The 16,853-nt window shown below is 41.7% G+C and overlaps 1 protein-coding gene across 3 annotated transcripts in view; it reads left to right on the top strand.

The window, feature by feature from the left end:
• The window catches only part of CDH20 (cadherin 20), a 207,211-nt gene that overhangs the window by 127,925 nt on the left and 62,433 nt on the right, over window positions 1-16,853 (top strand). Inside the window, exon 2 of one of the 3 annotated variants that reach the window (XM_059140127.1) lies at window positions 10,872-11,201. The exons of the other annotated variants lie outside the window; for them this stretch is intronic. The gene's annotated coding sequence lies outside the window, so the exon portion shown is untranslated. The remainder of the gene's footprint in view (window positions 1-10,871; window positions 11,202-16,853) is intronic. 3 annotated transcript variants of the gene reach the window in all.

Here is a 16,853-nt window from a genome sequence, read left to right as displayed (position 1 = left end):
TGTGGCTAGCGTTTTTTCTAAAGGATGGAACATAGCCTCTAAATTTACTAAAATCATAGTATTACTCTCTCTCTCTCTGCTTCAAAAATTATAACTTTTCACATGCCTTCACAAAACAAAGGAACAGTTAGAAATCAAGCAACAGTTGCTGATGTAATATGTCCAACAAGTATTTGATAAAGGTTCTCATAGAAAAGAGAAAAGGGCAGCTAAAGCATGTCAGGGATGGCTGCACCAATGATAGAAGCTGATGACTTAAGGTCCTTGAGATTTTCAAGAAACTCCTCTCCCTGGGTGGCACAGGGTTTAATAAAACAAAGTAGTGATAAGTTCAAAAGATTCATCAAGGGGAAGAGATAGAAAGCTACCTAAAGTTACTTATTCCATAAATTATTTAGCATGACAAATCTCTGATACCAGTTGCATGGTCAGAAAACGTAATTCCCACTAAGCTATAATGTACCATTCATCATGTAACATATTGTAGTAAACGACTTTTTGTTGTTACAGTATTGAAATACATGACTCTCTTCCCCAAACTTTGACTATTCCCACCTTCCCCTTGCAGTCAAGGACCCTTTCCGTTGTCTCTTCCCCTGGGTGAGCTCTTCTTCTCTTCCTTCACAGGCACCTCTCAGCACCATCCTGCTTGCTAGCTTCCCCTCATCTTCCTCTAACTTCCCTATTCCTATCCTATCTCTTTGATATACACTCATGCTTCTCAAACTTGAACATGGGATCTTGTTAAAATACAGATTCTGACTCAGTATGTCTGGGGAAGGGTCTGCCATGCCATCCTGCACACTTAACAAGTTCCTGGGTGATAACCAAGCCACCTGCCCATGGACACCATAGCAAGGCTGTACACCCTGATGGACAGCCCTCTAAGGCCTTCACTAAAAGACCTACCACCGTCCCCAGGTTGGGCCTCTCTTCTCCCTCAAGGGCTCATACTTTGAAAATGACCCCTTCCCACTACTACCCACCTCCTCTCATCAGCTCCTGTGGCCTTAAGCATATCGCAGGTACTCGAATGAATGAAAGAATCCTACTAAAGAATGAATGGGTGACGCACTCTCCCTACCGCCCTGCTGCCTCTCACCCTCCCAGAGGTTTTCCTTGGCTGTTTGTATGACTATCTAAATCAAGTAGTTTTTTCTTTTTTAATTTTATTTATTTATTTGACAGAGAGATTACAAGTAGGCAGAGAGGCAGACAAAGAGAGAGGGGGAAGCAGGCTCCCCGCTGAGCAGAGAGCCTGATGTGGGGCTCATCCCAGGACCCTGAGATCATGACCTGAGCTAAAGGCAGCGGCTTAACCCACTGAGCCACCCAGGCGCCCCTAAATCAAGTAGTTTTCACTTGAAGTATAAACATTGGTACATTTTTCTGGAAAGTGGAATCAAGACTTTTATCAGACTTTCAAACAACTCCCCAATCCTTTTTCTTTAAGTAGTAAAATAGCACTTTAAGTAGTAAAATATCAGGTACTGTCAATAAGTCTATTTCAAAGGGCAATGGAGGGGTAGGGGTAGAGAGGCCACCTCTTCGCACACACCACTTGGCTTTCTTCCCTTCGCTTTTGAGAGGCTATTCATGGGAGAGGAAGGACAGCAGAGCTGGGGAGTGCCACATGTTTCCTATTCACATTCCCTCAGACCCAGAGAACAAGTTGCTTTGGGTTCTGCTTCCTTGTATTCCAACAGAATTGCAATCTGGAGGCTGGAGCACAACTCCCAGCCCTTCAGGGAGATTTGAAGGTGAGACAGGGTATGGAAGGAAGGAGCTGTATCCTCACTGATTCCATCTGTAGCGAAGGAAGATTCCAGGGCCCAGGAAGTCCAAACTCCCAAACAGGAGAGAAGTCAAAAGGACCCTGGACCACTGGGAAAATAAGTGCCTCTGCCAAAGAAAAGAGAATCCTAGGTCTTCCAAAGGGCCTGGATGTGTAACCTCTGCCTCCTCGAACCACAGTAGACTCTGGAAATGCCTTGTTTAGCTACACATTAAATGAGATAACATATGTAAAGCACCCAGCATGGAGCCCGGCAGATATTAGGAATTCAATAAATATTAGCTCCCTTCCCTATTAAAAGTAACACCAGCTACACTGTTTATGTGATTTGCTTGCTGTTATTACCATACAGCACAGTGAGAAGCGTGCGTAATTAAATATGTACCACTATGGTAATTTCGTTTTTTTAATTTTATTGATAACATCATTATATGCTTTATATAAGCTCAGAGTTTTCTGCTTATGCAGCATGGTCAACTATTCCTAACTTTCAAAAAAAAAAAAAAAAAAGCAAAGGAGCATCTGCAGGAAGAACAGTTTAGTGACTGAACAAGGTAAAAACAAGTTTGACATCTTCGGCAGTGTAAATAAAGTATCATTTCCCTCATTGCTCTTCCTGCGCTAACCCCGCCGCACCCCTCAGCCCTGATACCCCCCACCAACCTCCACAGAACACCCCTTCCCTCTGTCCTCGCTACTCTGCAGCAAAGACGGGGCAATCTTTGGAACATCCCCTCTTGCACTTGTGTTCCGGATGCTTCGATTCATATGCTGTTCAACCCTAGCAGTTTGGGAACACCAGCCAGGGCACCGCATACAACAGGAGCTCACAGTTACCCATCAAAACTATCCTCACTTGCTCGGGTCCCTGATCAAAACACTGGTGCAGGATGAATGCGGGCAGTCACTTGACACTACAGGAGCTGAAAGCCAGCACACCCGTTTATCACTATGCGGGAACTAGGAAGAAACAGCGGCATCAGAGTGAAAGACAGCCAGAGCCCTCCAACTTGTAAGCAGGCATTAATGAACTAGGCACAGAGCTGGAGCTGAAGTTGAAGTTGAGGTTGAGGTGAAAGCAGCTGGAACCTCCATCACTGAATGTGAATTATTCCTACTAAAACGTCTATGGAACCATTTAGAAAATTCTCAACAGTATTTGCCACTTGTAGCACACTAATTCTGATTTGTAACTAACTAGAGAAAATGGTAATATCCACAAATGGAATCAATCATTTCAAAATCAGCCTTGTCATTGCAGACAGCTTCAATCCCAACGTAAATCCTAAAGATTTCGTCAGGAGGCTCGCTGGCCTGGTTGCCCAAGAACATCACCTGATATTTTTTTAAAGTTGAAACTGAAAATAAGGTCATTGTCAACAGGCTCTGGCACTCACTACTCTCCACATGTGTACTCCTACAGCTACTAACAAGCAAGGCATCAAAAGCAAAGAACAGCACCAAATCTATTAGCCATACTCATCCTCTAGCCTGAGGACTTTTCTCAACCACAACTCTGCATCTGACAGTTACAACTGCCATCTTCCTACAAAGAATAGCACCATCCCCACGTTTTAACTGTGTGGGCCTTTCACTAGTAACACACATTATTTCCCATCACAATAAAGAAAATAAAACAGAAATGGCAATTAAGAACCCTAGATCGTTTATTTACCAGGTTTGCAAGACTGAATTGACATTCGATTTCCAAAACATTTTTAAATTTTCATATTTTGGAAATAAAACGATTCTTCATGTTCAGAGAGAATTAATGGCCTGGAATTTTGTCATCAACTCAGGTGAATTTTAGTGGCTCATTTTAAAAATTAACATTGAAAGGAAACAAGAAGTTTCAACAGCATAGTAGATCAAAGCAGTCAAAAAAACAGATGGAAGGCGATGTCTGTGAGCACAAAGTCAATAAAAACTATCCTCATTTTAATTCTACAGAAAATCTCAGTAACCCACCCACATACATGAGGATCTGCCCTAAAAAGCAGGTGTACTCATCACCTAAACAACACAAAGCTGAATAAAGACATATTCCCTAGAAGCAGCAAGCAGCTCTTTCACTGTGTAAAGAGTAATGACTCACTTTTTGTAATAAATACAAATACAAGACCTACAACAGGTCAACAACTCTTGAGAGTTATTGTCTACCCATCTTTTTACCAAAAAAATTCCACCCTAGTCATCTCACAAACGTTCAAACTTATTTTCTAACATATACAATAGAAACATACTATTTTATTTAAATGCTGTATCATAGTATATTTCTTAAAAATTAGTATTCAGAAGTCCTTCCATGACACGATGTTCCAGTCATGCAAAGTTACAGAATATGTAGCTCATGACATCACCGCCATTTCTTCCAAGGCCATCTTATGATGGCTCTACCTTCTGCAGCTCATCTTAGTAATAAAGGCACTCAGAACAATCTAGCAGGTGAGAGAAAGGTTTAACTCTATGAAAATCTCAAAGTATTTTTCCCACAACTTGAGGTCAGTTTTCCATGAAACAGACATAACTCCTGCTAGTAAAGTTTTGGTCTGAGAGAACCAAAACTGGTTTCCTCAAGCTAGTTTTAAGGAAAAGGGTGAAATGAGTGACTGCATGGTTACAGAGGTATCTCAAAGAATCTAAAGGCAGGAGGTTAGGCTCAGCCTCCCACAGGGGAGAGGTCTTGTGCTTCCCTTGTGTCTCTCATTTCTCTGCCAGTCCTCCTTTGCACAGCCTCTACAAGAAACAGCATCCTATCTATCACTGCACATGCCAGGTCCACACTCCCGGGAAAGAAAAGCTATATGGCCCATCTTGACTCAAGATGTCTACCCTGTGCCAAACAGTTTCAGCCTGGAAGAGGGACACAGTCTTTTGCTATGCACAAGGCCACAGGAGGGTCCCAGGCTTTGGGACCCAGGGGAGGTTCTTAAACAAAACAGACATAGGCTATATAGGAACCCCAAAAGGCATTCAGGACAGTCTCTAATAAAAGGCTCCATACGTAATGGTGAGTCTGCCATTGGGAGACATGATTGCTAAGATACTCCCAACAGATTCTACTGTCAGAATTATGTGCAAATAATTTCATTGGAAAATATGTTCCAGATTTTTTCTATATTTGGAGATACTTTTGTGGCATAATTTTCCCTCATCTCCCCTTGAGAATCTGACAATTTCTACAAAGTCACAGTGAAGAAGCACGTTTGCAGTGTTTTGGTCTGTTTTTCCCCCAAAAAAGGTGTCAAGAATAGAGCGTCCTTTTGACAGGCCAGGTAGAACTTTACATCTCATCTACAAGTGTCCATTTTCTGCTATCCACCAAATAGAGGATGTGCAACTTCAATATCTTTTTTTTTTTAAAGATTTTATTTATTTATTTGACAGGCAGAGATTACAAGTAGGCTGAGAGGCAGGCAGAGAGAGAGGAGGAAGCAGGCTCCCCGCTGAGCAGAGAGCACGATGCGGGGCTTGATCCCAGGACCCTGAGATCTTGACCTGAGCTGAAGGCAGAGGCTTTAACCCACTGAGCCACCCAGGCGCCCCGCAACTTCAATATCTTTAGGGAAATCATCACTCAGACTAGTAAGTAATATGAAAGCCCATGTTGGGCAGATTAATTCCCCCCCTCCAAAAAACCTCAGGAAAAGATGCAAACAACTTTGAGAAAAGGCTTTATAGTTTACACCACAGGAGTGCTGTCTCTTCTGCTTTTGGAAAGAATTAAACTTTTACTGAGCACCTGTTTTATTTCACACACTCACTAAGCTTTGCATGTTGCAGACGGAAGATGATTTAACCCTTAGGGCAACCCTGCAACTCTATAGATTCGAAAAACTCTCTGAACCTCAGAAAGATGAAATAATTTGGGGGGAAAAATCACAGTGAAAAATGTAAACCTGGGGGTGCCTGGGGGGCTCAGTGGGTTAAGCTGCGGCCTTCGGCTCAGGTCATGATCTCAGGGTCCTGGGATCGAGTCCCGCATCGGGCTCTCTGCTCAGCAGGGAGCCTGCTTCCTCCTCTCTCTCTGCCTGCCTCTCTGCCTACTTGTGATCTCTGTCTGTCAAATACATAAATAAAAAATCTTTAAAAAAAAAATGTAAACCTGATTCTGCCTGATCCTACAGCCCACAGTGTTTCTCCCACTAGTACTAATAGCCAATATTTGTTGAGGACTTACAGTGTGCCAAGGCCTTTCCCTTACTTCACTTACAATGACTTAGGCAGTAGATGGATAAACTTGCCACCATCAGCTCCGTTTTGGACACGTGGATGGGGAAACACAAAGAGGTTCAGTGTTTGCCCAGATTCATACAGCCTGTCAACGGCGGGGCAGAGACCAGCACGCAGGTGATCCAGCTGCACACCACATCCAGCTGCCTTCTCCGGAGAATCCGATCCATAGATGGCACGTGGCCCTTCTTACTGATTGCTCTCATTATTAAGTCGATATGCCTTAACTGCGTCTGTGAGAGTAGCCATGATTCCATCACAAGTTCAAAGTAAAACAGAGCTAAAATTGCATAGCTCCCCTTTTCACCGCGTGCGTGGAGGATGGAAAGGACAATGTTGGTAACCAGGATTCTCCAATCCTTGTTCCACCCTCAAACTGCTCTTTTTCCTTACGATCCCTAAAGATTCAAGACATGCTAAAGGTGTTACAGGTGAGGGAAATCTCTTCACTTCTTGGGGAAGAGGTGCGTGTGCGTGCACATCCGTATGTGCGCGCGCACGTGTGTGTGTGTGTGTGTGTGTGTGTGTGTGTGTGTGTGTGTGTGTGTGTTTGGGCAGGAGGAGAGCACAGTATTAAAGACTATTGGTGACTCTCTTCTGAGAACGTTCTTTTCCTTGCCTCTCCTTTTAAAGATAAGCATATGTGGTGTCTCTGCCAGGAGAGCTTAATGGACTGCATTCCTCTAGCAGCTTTTTTTCCCCCTGCTTGCTCCATAAAAAGTCTTCCAATTTCAAATCACTACAGTGCAAGTGGCTTAGATAATGTACTGTCATCCGTACCTCATACATCGTGTCCAGGGGCCTCGCCTTACAGTAAGCATCACTTCAATTGCAGTGAGCTGGCCGGAAGCCATGACCTATGGTGGCCCCGGTGGCCATTTATGGTAAACTATAGCTTCTGGGTGATGCTAATGAAGTTCTTCAAGAAGCCACATTTGCATGACTTCACATTTTACTGTGTCTCCTTTAAAACTGCTAATAAGAGGCTGGCAAACGTGCTCTTTATTATTAATGTGGTAGCCCATTTTCTTCATCTCTCTGTGCAGGGGAAACCACTTCCATGCATCATGCTACAGCGTGTCCCTTCAAAACCACCAAAAATCAAACACCTCCGGCCAAAAAATCGCAAAAACCTAATGTGGTAACTGCCTCCAAATTTATATGCAAACTGTTTGTGACATTTACAAAACTGGGAAGAAACCGCAATAGCACTGTGCTTCTGGAAAGATGAGGCCAATTTCAGGATCCAATTTTCAAAAGGAAATGCCATGTTTGTTTCGTGTCAGTCTCTGCTTCAGACCAGAGAAAAAAGCCGAACAAAGCAAAAAACCGTTGGTCTGACCGGTTATTTCCAAGCAAAGCAGAGGGCAGATGGAAAGCCATTCAGTTGGCTGTGGCGCCTTGTCTTGTCTACCTCCAGTGGCTTTGGAAGCAGCTGAGCAAAGCTTAACCCCACTGAATGGGGATTCTCATTCTCTTTCTCTCTCGCTCTCTCTGTCTCACACACACACACATACACACACACACACACACACACACACACACACGGTTATTTAAACAGCAGTATTTTTAAAAATATAGGCTGGACTGTCACACAGCCAGGGGGCCTGGCTGCATTAACAGTTCTGCCACACAAGGCTGGCTGCCCAGTTTATTGAAGGCCAGACCTCCCAACCTACTGGTAGTGACAACACTGTACAGAGGCATGGGGGCACAGAATACCCTCAGGGCCAATGCAGTCTCATGTTAAGGTGGAAAGATTTCCAGAAGAGAACATGTGCTATTTGTAGATTTGGAATCAAGCTTTGAAGTATAACTATACATATATTTTTCTACACATATATATAGAAAATGAAAATCGCCTCTGCTATTGCATGTTTGCATTTACATTTCCATATGTACGTTATGTCCAGCTACATCCATATATATGGAATTAATGCATAAAAACATGTAGTCACAAACACTACATATATAAACACATACCAAACACATATCAAATCTAGATACAGTGAAAATATCACAAATCATATACAGTTCACAGAGATTCTGATAAAAAGGTGTATAGGAAATATATATATATATATATATATATAAACGTTTTTAAAGATTTTTTTAAATTATTTATTTGACACAGAGAGAGATATCACAAGTAGGCAGAGAGGCAGGCAGAGAGAGAAGGGGAAGCAGGCTCCCTGTTGAGCAGATAGCCTGATGCGGGGCTTGATCCCAGGAACCTGAGACCATGACCCAAGCCCAAGGCAGAGGCTTAACTCTCTGAGCCACCCAGGTGCCCCCATATCAACTTTTAAATGAATTTCATTCACCTATATTCAGCTTTATTACCAAAGACTTTTTCTCATCGCTCCCTACTGTAAAACAACTTGAGTATTACCTCTGTTGGTCTATACAATGTGCAAAAAGAACACAAGAACCAAACAGTCCCATCTGTGTTGGCTTGCCTCTGCCTACTGTCTGCATATAAGTCCCACTCCCTCCCCTGCCTGCTGCAGTATATGCAGATCGTACAGAGCAGAATGTTCAAGGCGCGTGTGGGGAGAAAACAAGGCTCAGTTAGCTTGATGATTGTGGGGGTCATATCTTATCATCTCTGCACACAATATATCCCATGACTGTTGTCTACAACACGACCGGGCACTAGCTGTATCCAATCTATTTCTACGCTGTATTGTCATTGGTCAAAATGGCCTTGTTCTCCATTCCCTCCATTTTCCAACTGAAAAAGGAAAGGAACTGATAAGCCTGAGCTCAATTTGTTCAGGCAATTATTGCAAAGTTCCTACTGTGAGGAAGGCCCTGCCCGTTGGTGCGGAATGACACGCAGCCATCCAGGGTCCAGACAAAAGGAGTCCCTGCTTTTCACCAAGTGTATTCAGCCATGTATAGACAGATTGGCTGAGATGCCTGCCCATTCACATCTTAATGGGAAAAAGAGAGAGACAAGAACCTGGGGGGGGGGGGGGTAAAGGAGAATGAAAGATTATTAAGTGATACCAGACAACAAAAACGTGAACTTGGCAAAGAGGAAGAAAGGAAACTATTTTGACCACAGGATAGTAAATCACTGATAAAGTGTGGATATATACGTTTTAGTACTATCCAGCTAAAACAATGCTTTTATCCCAGATAAAAGGTTCTCTAATGCTACTGAAATATGAAACTGAAGAAAGTTACGCTTGGAGGTTGGATTATATGACTCTCGTCTCTACTATTCTCCCTCTGTCTCTCTCTCTCTTTTTTTTCCCTCTCCCTCTCTCTCTCCTGCACATTAATTCAACCCAATGAAACTGTTGGATGAAATACCACCAAGATGTATTCTAAAGTGTAATTCCTCTGAAACAAGTACATAGCTTCTAATATTAGAAAACCCAAAGTACCGGTCAAAAGGTGAAAAAAATAGATTATATTATGATGAAAAAGAGGTCATTTAAGAAAAGGCTGAAATATGGGGCACCTGGGTGGCTCAGTGGGTTAAGCCGCTGCCTTCGGCTCAGGTCATGATCTTAGGGTCCTGGGGTGGAGTCCCGCATCGGGCTCTCTGCTCAGCAGGGAGCCTGCTTCCCCTCTCTCTCTCTGTCTGCCTCTCCGTCTACTTGTGATTTCTCTCTATCAAATAAATAAAATCTTTAAAAAAAAAAAAAAAAAAAAAAAAAAAAGAAAAGGCTGAAATAGCACTTCTTTTTGAAATGGCATATGGAGGCTTTTATAACACTGAAAAAAGGGTGACATTTTTTTTTCCGTATTTGTCCTTATTCTCTGCTTATGAACGGAAAGAAAATGTTTGACGATAAGGTCACTTCAAATTCTAGGCCACGGCACATGTTCTTCTCTGGAGAAGAACGCCCTCATCTTTCCCCTTTTCAACTACGTCTAGTGATAATTGTTCTACCCGTCCAACACTCCTGTCTACTAAGAAAAGAGTTGACAAGAAGGAATGTCAGAGTTGCTTCTGTGACATCCCACAAATCATTTTTCCCAGCAAAAGTCACTTATTTCAAAGTTTAAGTAATGAAATGAGCAGGGGGAAATTAAGTTAATTTTAAAATCTGTTATTAGTTGCTTCTCTTTAGTCATAATGGAAATGGGGGGGGGGGAATTACAGATTCAATAACGTGCATTTTTTCCATTATGGAGATTGGCTAATTCAATGGATGAATCATTAGAGAGAGATCCCTCTGGCCTTACGCAACTCCAAACAGAGGAAAAAAAGGAAAAGTTTAAGACATAAAATATACCATAAAATTGTTGGGAAAAATGAACTACAACCCTCAATGAAATTACCTCGCCTGGCAATTAAGAGCCCGTTTGTTGGAGCATTAAGAGCCTCAGGCAAACTAAACAAACCCATTCCTGGCTGCCGGTAATGACAGATTTCTTAGGGAGTATTATTTAATTAACAATAATTTGAAAGAGCAGCTCAGCTGAGACACTGCATGTACTTACTGGAAACACTGAGCAATGGTAGTGGAAAAGACATGCAATTTGTTCGCCTTCCCATTATCTTTCGTTTCTGAAATAAGTAAGCAGCTGATCAGTATTTGCCACCAGATATTTTCAGCTGTCTGTGAGGCCAACATGTCCAAAGAACTTGAGCTCTTACTGTACCAGGCTGCTAATAGCCCTCTGCCGTTTGATTCTGTTAAGAAATCCCCCAGGGCCTCCAGTGCTCAGGGACAGCATTCTTTGTCCTTCCCCCTTCTAGACAAGGGCAACTGTCAGCCCCCCTCCCCTGTGTACGCCAGGCTCCCTCCCACCCCCATACATCACTTGCTGCTAATCACCTAACATAAGTGATGTCTTTTGTTCTCCTTCCCTTCCCAAGTAGCTTTAGGTTGCATCAGCAACTCGGTGGCTGGCTGGGCCTTAATCCCCCAAGAGACGCCTTCCGACCCCAAGGCACTGGCAGAGGGGGAAAGAAAGCTTTAGCCGGGAGCAGGCTTCTCCCCTCAAAGTTACTGGACTAAATTCCCTACCTCCAGCAGCCTCCTCTAGAGCTGATTATAATTTAAAGACCAATTTCAAACTGGCAGAGGGAGGACCACTCTCAGTTGTTCTGACATACAGTGGGAGCTGGCAGCATGAAGTGAACTCCACAAGTAAAGTGACAAGCTCAGGAAAATGCAAAAATAGTGCACTACGTGGAAGAAGGAGAAAAGTAAGTTATAAAACTTTTCATGTCATCTGTTATTTCCAGGACATAGTGTCACAAAATCTGGTTTAAAATTGGTCAATGACATGTAACGATTGTCTTGGGAAGTGCAAGTGTTGATTTAGTTCCTGTGGGAGCCAAACAAAGCTACGCTAAGACAGTAATTTTAAATTATTATTGGATGGCTGTTAATTGTACTCACCAGTGTCCATTAAAATTCCTGCCAACAGAAAATCTTTATCTTGACTTGATTTGTGAGAAGCTTAGGAATGAACAGTCAGTGCAGAACATGGTTATTAAGTAAAACAAATTTCTGTTTGTGGCTTCTGAAAAGACAAATCTGAAATCCCAACCAGTTGGCTCATGCTTATGATTGGGAGTAGATTAGGACAGGGTACATGTAGAGCACCAGCATCCACAGTGGGTTGAGACTGATTGCGGGAGCTAAAGATTTTTTCTTTGATTCTTTTGAGTCCACAGTAGCTTTCGCTCAAATAATATCAAAGACATCTGATTAAACACATCTCCCAGCAGGATTTTATCATAGGGCATGCTTTATTGTGTACAGTATAATCAGACTGATATCATACGGCATCAGCCAGTGAATGCCTTGTTTTGAAACAACTTGTGGAAATAGATTTTTATCCCTTTCTTTAATCCTAATTTGATAATATTAACCAATTCCATTATTTAAATTGACTATTAAGATTGGAATCAGTTTGATTTATCAGAATGTATTTCCCATTAATAAGGCTTTCTTTTTAGCCTCTCCCTTTAACCTTTATTTACTTTTAGTACTTTGAAGAGAAACATTTACAAAATCTTCTTCCCTCATATGGATTAAAGCATGTGGATTGGTTCCCATTAAACTATTCTTAGCCTTACAGTGCAAGAACAAAACCTTGTAGAGTTTATATGCATTTCTTTTAATGACTCTACTATATAGGGAAAAAATAAAAGGGAATAAAAGACAAAGAAATAATAAATTAAATTTTGCAGAAGATACATAAGAGCATTTCCCATTCCAAAGAAACCCAATTCCTTTACTGACACAGAAAAGAAGTAATACAGGAATTTTAACTGCTAATGCGGTTTCCACTAGTAACTTCGAACATCTCTGTGGCCCTGCCATACGGTATTTAAATATCAGAAAGGGGGAAAGTGCTGGCATAAAAGCAATAGAGACACAGAATTTTTCCAGACAGCAGAGCTAACGATCCTATCTTGCCACAAGTGTTCCCTGAGATTAATCAGCAAGTTATTTAAAAAAAAAAAAAAAAAAAAAGTTTTTTCCTTTTTTTAACAGATACTTTGCAGCAAGTAAAAGTATAAATAGCTAGTATCAAGCATCATCGCCAACTGACTGCACTTTAAAGAAGGTTCTGTAAATTCAGCATTTCTTCTAGGCAAAAATGAATGAAATGTTGTAAATGCTGTACTATGATGCAAAGTCAGCATTTGAAAATATCACTCATTTACGGGATTTGCAAAAGGCCTTAAGGCCCTTGGTTCCATTCCCACCTTTGACAAACCTACTTGAGTCTGTGCTCCTCACCCCATACTCTCCTGCCCCTGTCTTGCCCTGTCCAATAAAGGGCAGATTTCTTAATTTCCATAAGCAACTCATCCCAGTTTATAAGTTTCACTGTCTGGAATCATCATTTAAATCTCTTCCTCTACTGATTAAGGCCATGGTCCTTGCACCTGGTTCCTAGGAGATGTCGATCTTCAGTGAAGATGAATTTTTTTTAAATTTGTTGCCATCATCAAGCTACACCTTGACTTTTTCTCCTCTAGCCTGAAAGATACCATCTCCTGGGGCACGTGGCTGGCTTAGTCGGCAGAGCGTAAGACTCTTGATCTCAGGGTTGTGAGTTCAAGCCCCACGTTGAACGTAGAGATTACTTAAAAATAAGAAAAAAAAAAAAAACTTTAAGAGGCGCCTGGGTGCCTCAGTCAGCTAAGCACCTGTCTTCAGCTCAGGTCATGATCTCAGGGTCCTGGAATCAAGCCCCGCAACAGGCTTCCTGCTCAGCAGCGAGCCTGCTTCTCCCTCTACCTCTCACCGGGGCACTCTCTTTCTCTTTCTCAAATAACCTTTTTTTAAAAAAAATGTTTTTAAAAAAATTTCCTTTCCTTGGACACTGTAGGTTTCATCTTTAGAGCCTTGAGGACTCCTCTGAACCTGCTGCAAGCTCCCACCCTCATTCTGCAGCCCCCTTTGGGCTGCAGCTCTCAAGAACTGAGAGGGTTCTGGTGAGGAACACGGTCCCGCCTGGCAGACCCTCAGGCCTGCTCTGTTAATATTGCTATACAAGTACCACAGTTCTCACCAAAATGAGAATGTCATATTGCGGAATCGTTCTCTCTTTGTTTCATTTCATTCTATTCCAAGTTTTATCATAATTCCTGCTTGGTACTGACACTACTAATTCTGAAGACATGGGGGTGGTAGTCGCTGCCCTCAGAGAATTTACAGGCTTGTGGGGAAAGCAGACCGTGTGGGCTGGCCAGTGTAATGGAAAGAGTGGCATGGCGGCACAGGAGACGGGCCTTATAACTAACAGATGCTTCCTGGAAGAGAGGTTGCCAAGCAAAGGGCCTGGAAAAAGCATTCTGTTTGAACAAAAGCATGAAGGTGTTAAAATATAGGGTCTATAGTTTATTATAATGGACCCAAAAAATGTGAGAGGAGAAGGGGACAGAAAATGAGGCTGGAAGGGTAGGCAGGAGCCGGTTCATGTAAGTCCCAGCATAACCTTGTCAAGGAGCCCAAATTTTATCAGTTAGGAAATGAGGAGCAAAGCTGCTGAGAGACCTTTCAGCAGGTGAGTGACCTGGTAAGATCTCTCTGGCTGACAAGAGAACAGATTAGAACAGGGACACTACTTAGGAGGCAGCTACTTCGGTGAAGGTGTGGAAGTTACTGGAGACAGAAGGAATCCTACATTAACTTCTGGATTCCTACTTTGATGGGTGGAAGTGCCATCTATCTATGGTGAGAGTAAGAAGAGCAAGAGACCCAACAGAGAAAACAAGTAGGAGACAAACTGGGAAGAAATGATATCCATTATGACCCACCAACCTTACATTTGTTCAATGAGCTCTTATTTCTAGGTATCACTAGATTTTATTTTATTTGTTACTGCTCTGCTTTTATTTTAATGCTTCATCAAAGAGCCCCATGTTTAAAGTCAAGCCACATTCTTTCCCACCATCACTTTACTTTGTTCCACTTTGGTAAAATCTCAATGCTTAGTGATCATGACTTTAGCTATCTTTTAAATATGAATATTAAACACCTGATACAGAACTCACCCCTTTAAAAATACTTCTTGTCATTGCACTAAGGTTGAAAATGATCCATTGATAACAATTCCCCAGTCATTCAGTAATAAGAGTCAGAACCGTATTTCTTGATTTGTTATGCCTGAGCAGGTGTAATCAAAAGTTGCGCAGGTATCGCTTAAATAGATACACCTACCCTTTACATACACCCCTCTCAGTCGCAGCATATATGGAAATAGGGCCATTCATACAGAAGTTCCTCTCTATATATGTTTGGGTTTTTTTTTTTAATCAAAGAATGCCTATCCCCCACCCCCACCCCAAAATCCCCTTCCAAATACAAAAACTTGCCTTTGCTTATCTGAGATTACAGAAGTTCTTCCACACTGAACTCAGTGGCTCTGGGTTAGCCTGACTGATGGGCCAGGTGTAGCTAAGTGTATTTTCTAATGATGGTCACAATAATATGTGCCATCTCACAGGCTCTCCTGGAGCCTTGCCACTCTCCTTCAAGAGTCTAAGTTCCTTCCCTGGAGTATGTGGACTTGGAAGTGGCTCATAACCAACAGAATACAGCAGAAGCGCAGCCTGAGAGGGTTCTGCAGTTGGGTCAGAAAAGCTAATGCATCGTCTGCTTTGAGAATGGACATGCTCACCTGGGAGGCCTGACCACATACATGGTCCAAATGCTCTCATGGAAGCCACCATGCTGAGGAAGCCCAAAGTAGTCCATGTGGGAATTGCATGTAAATGTACTAAATGAGACTACGTGAAGGGACAGAGACACCCCAGAGGGCTCCAGTGGCCCCAGACCCCTGCCATCCCAGTCCAGGCACCATCTGACTGCAGATGCCTAAGAAACCCCAGGCCAGAATCAACCAGCCAAACACATCCAAATTCCTAACCCACAGAAACCACAAAAATTAATAAAATAATTGCTGTTTTAAGCTACTACATTTTGAGGTGATTTGTTTCGTAGCAATAGCTAGCCAGAAAACAGGAATTAGCGCCAAAGTGATCAGTACAAGGTCAAATGATAGAGGATCAGTAGAAATCTGGATTAATATTGGGTTTTGCTACGCTAAGAATATAATAATAAAAATAAATAGATTTAAATTCAAATAAAATGTCTCAATATTATTTCCTTAGGATCAATTACATATTTATTTTAAAGACATGACACATATTGCAAAATGCTTTCAAGAAAGTTTTGTCAACCTGTATTTCTAGCCAAAGTATATGAAAATGTCTAGTTCTCCACATTCTCCGCAACATGAGTTAGCTTATTTTTCAATGTTTTCCAATTTAATAGGCTAGAAATAACTCATTTTCTTCAGCTAATTGCAAAAGTAAAATGATTATCATATATTTTAGGTCAATTTATTTCCTCTCCTATGAATTTCTCTCATTGTCATTTGATCATTTTTTTTTTAAGATTTTATTTATTTATTTGACAGAGAGAGAGATCACAAGTCAACAGAGAGGCAGGCAAAGAGAGAGAAAGGGAAGCAGGTTCCCGCTGAGCAGAGAGAGGCTGATGCAGGGCTCAATCCCAGAACCCTGGGATCACGACCGCTGAGCCACCCAGGCACCCCGATCATCATTTTTAACAATGAGCATAAAGACTCTTTAACATGGTAAGGGTAGTAAGTCTGTTTTCTCATGCATGTTGCCTGATTTTTATACTAAAAATGTACCAATTTGTAGTAATTATTTGCTTCAATCTATTAATATCATCCCCTTTATTACTTTTGGATGATACTTTGGGAAGGCTTCTTCAACCCAGTATTGATAAAAACAATATTCACCTACATCTTCTCTTGGTATTTTTTTGTTTTTTCATATGTTCTACTAACCTGCACAGTTTGATCTTTCGCATTTGACTCTCCAGTGAAAGGAAGAGTGGACGGTAGCTGGTGAAGGACAGGAGATAGCTTTTCCAACTACAGTTAACCAATTTACTAAGGAAGTCTGCCTTGCCAAATATATAATATAGATTAAGATGGAGTTTAGTAAAGAGGATACAGAAATAAAAGGAAAAAGGAGAGGAAGCCAGGGCCTACCAATTTCACCTTGAAAAAGCTTCAGAACTTCTCGTGCCTAGAAGAGCAGAGTTCTGAAAAATCCTTTACTAAAGGATTTCCACTTCCTTGATCTAAACACAATCAAAAGGTGCCAGAAATATAACAGTTGGAATTTCAGGTTGGGAGAAGAAAGGTATTAATACATACGTGCTAATAATGTAAATACTAGTAACTGTGATTGTTATAAGATACATTTGGATCTCAGAAACACTTAAAATTTTTTTTTAAGTCCTAAAAAATACAAAATACATTCATTAGGTCTGTTTGGAGGGTCTCTTTTCTATTT

This window comes from Mustela lutreola, chromosome 11, assembly GCF_030435805.1.
Source record: "Mustela lutreola isolate mMusLut2 chromosome 11, mMusLut2.pri, whole genome shotgun sequence".
In the NCBI taxonomy this organism is placed as follows: domain Eukaryota; kingdom Metazoa; phylum Chordata; class Mammalia; order Carnivora; family Mustelidae; genus Mustela; species Mustela lutreola.
This window is presented reverse-complemented; position numbering and strand designations above follow the sequence as displayed.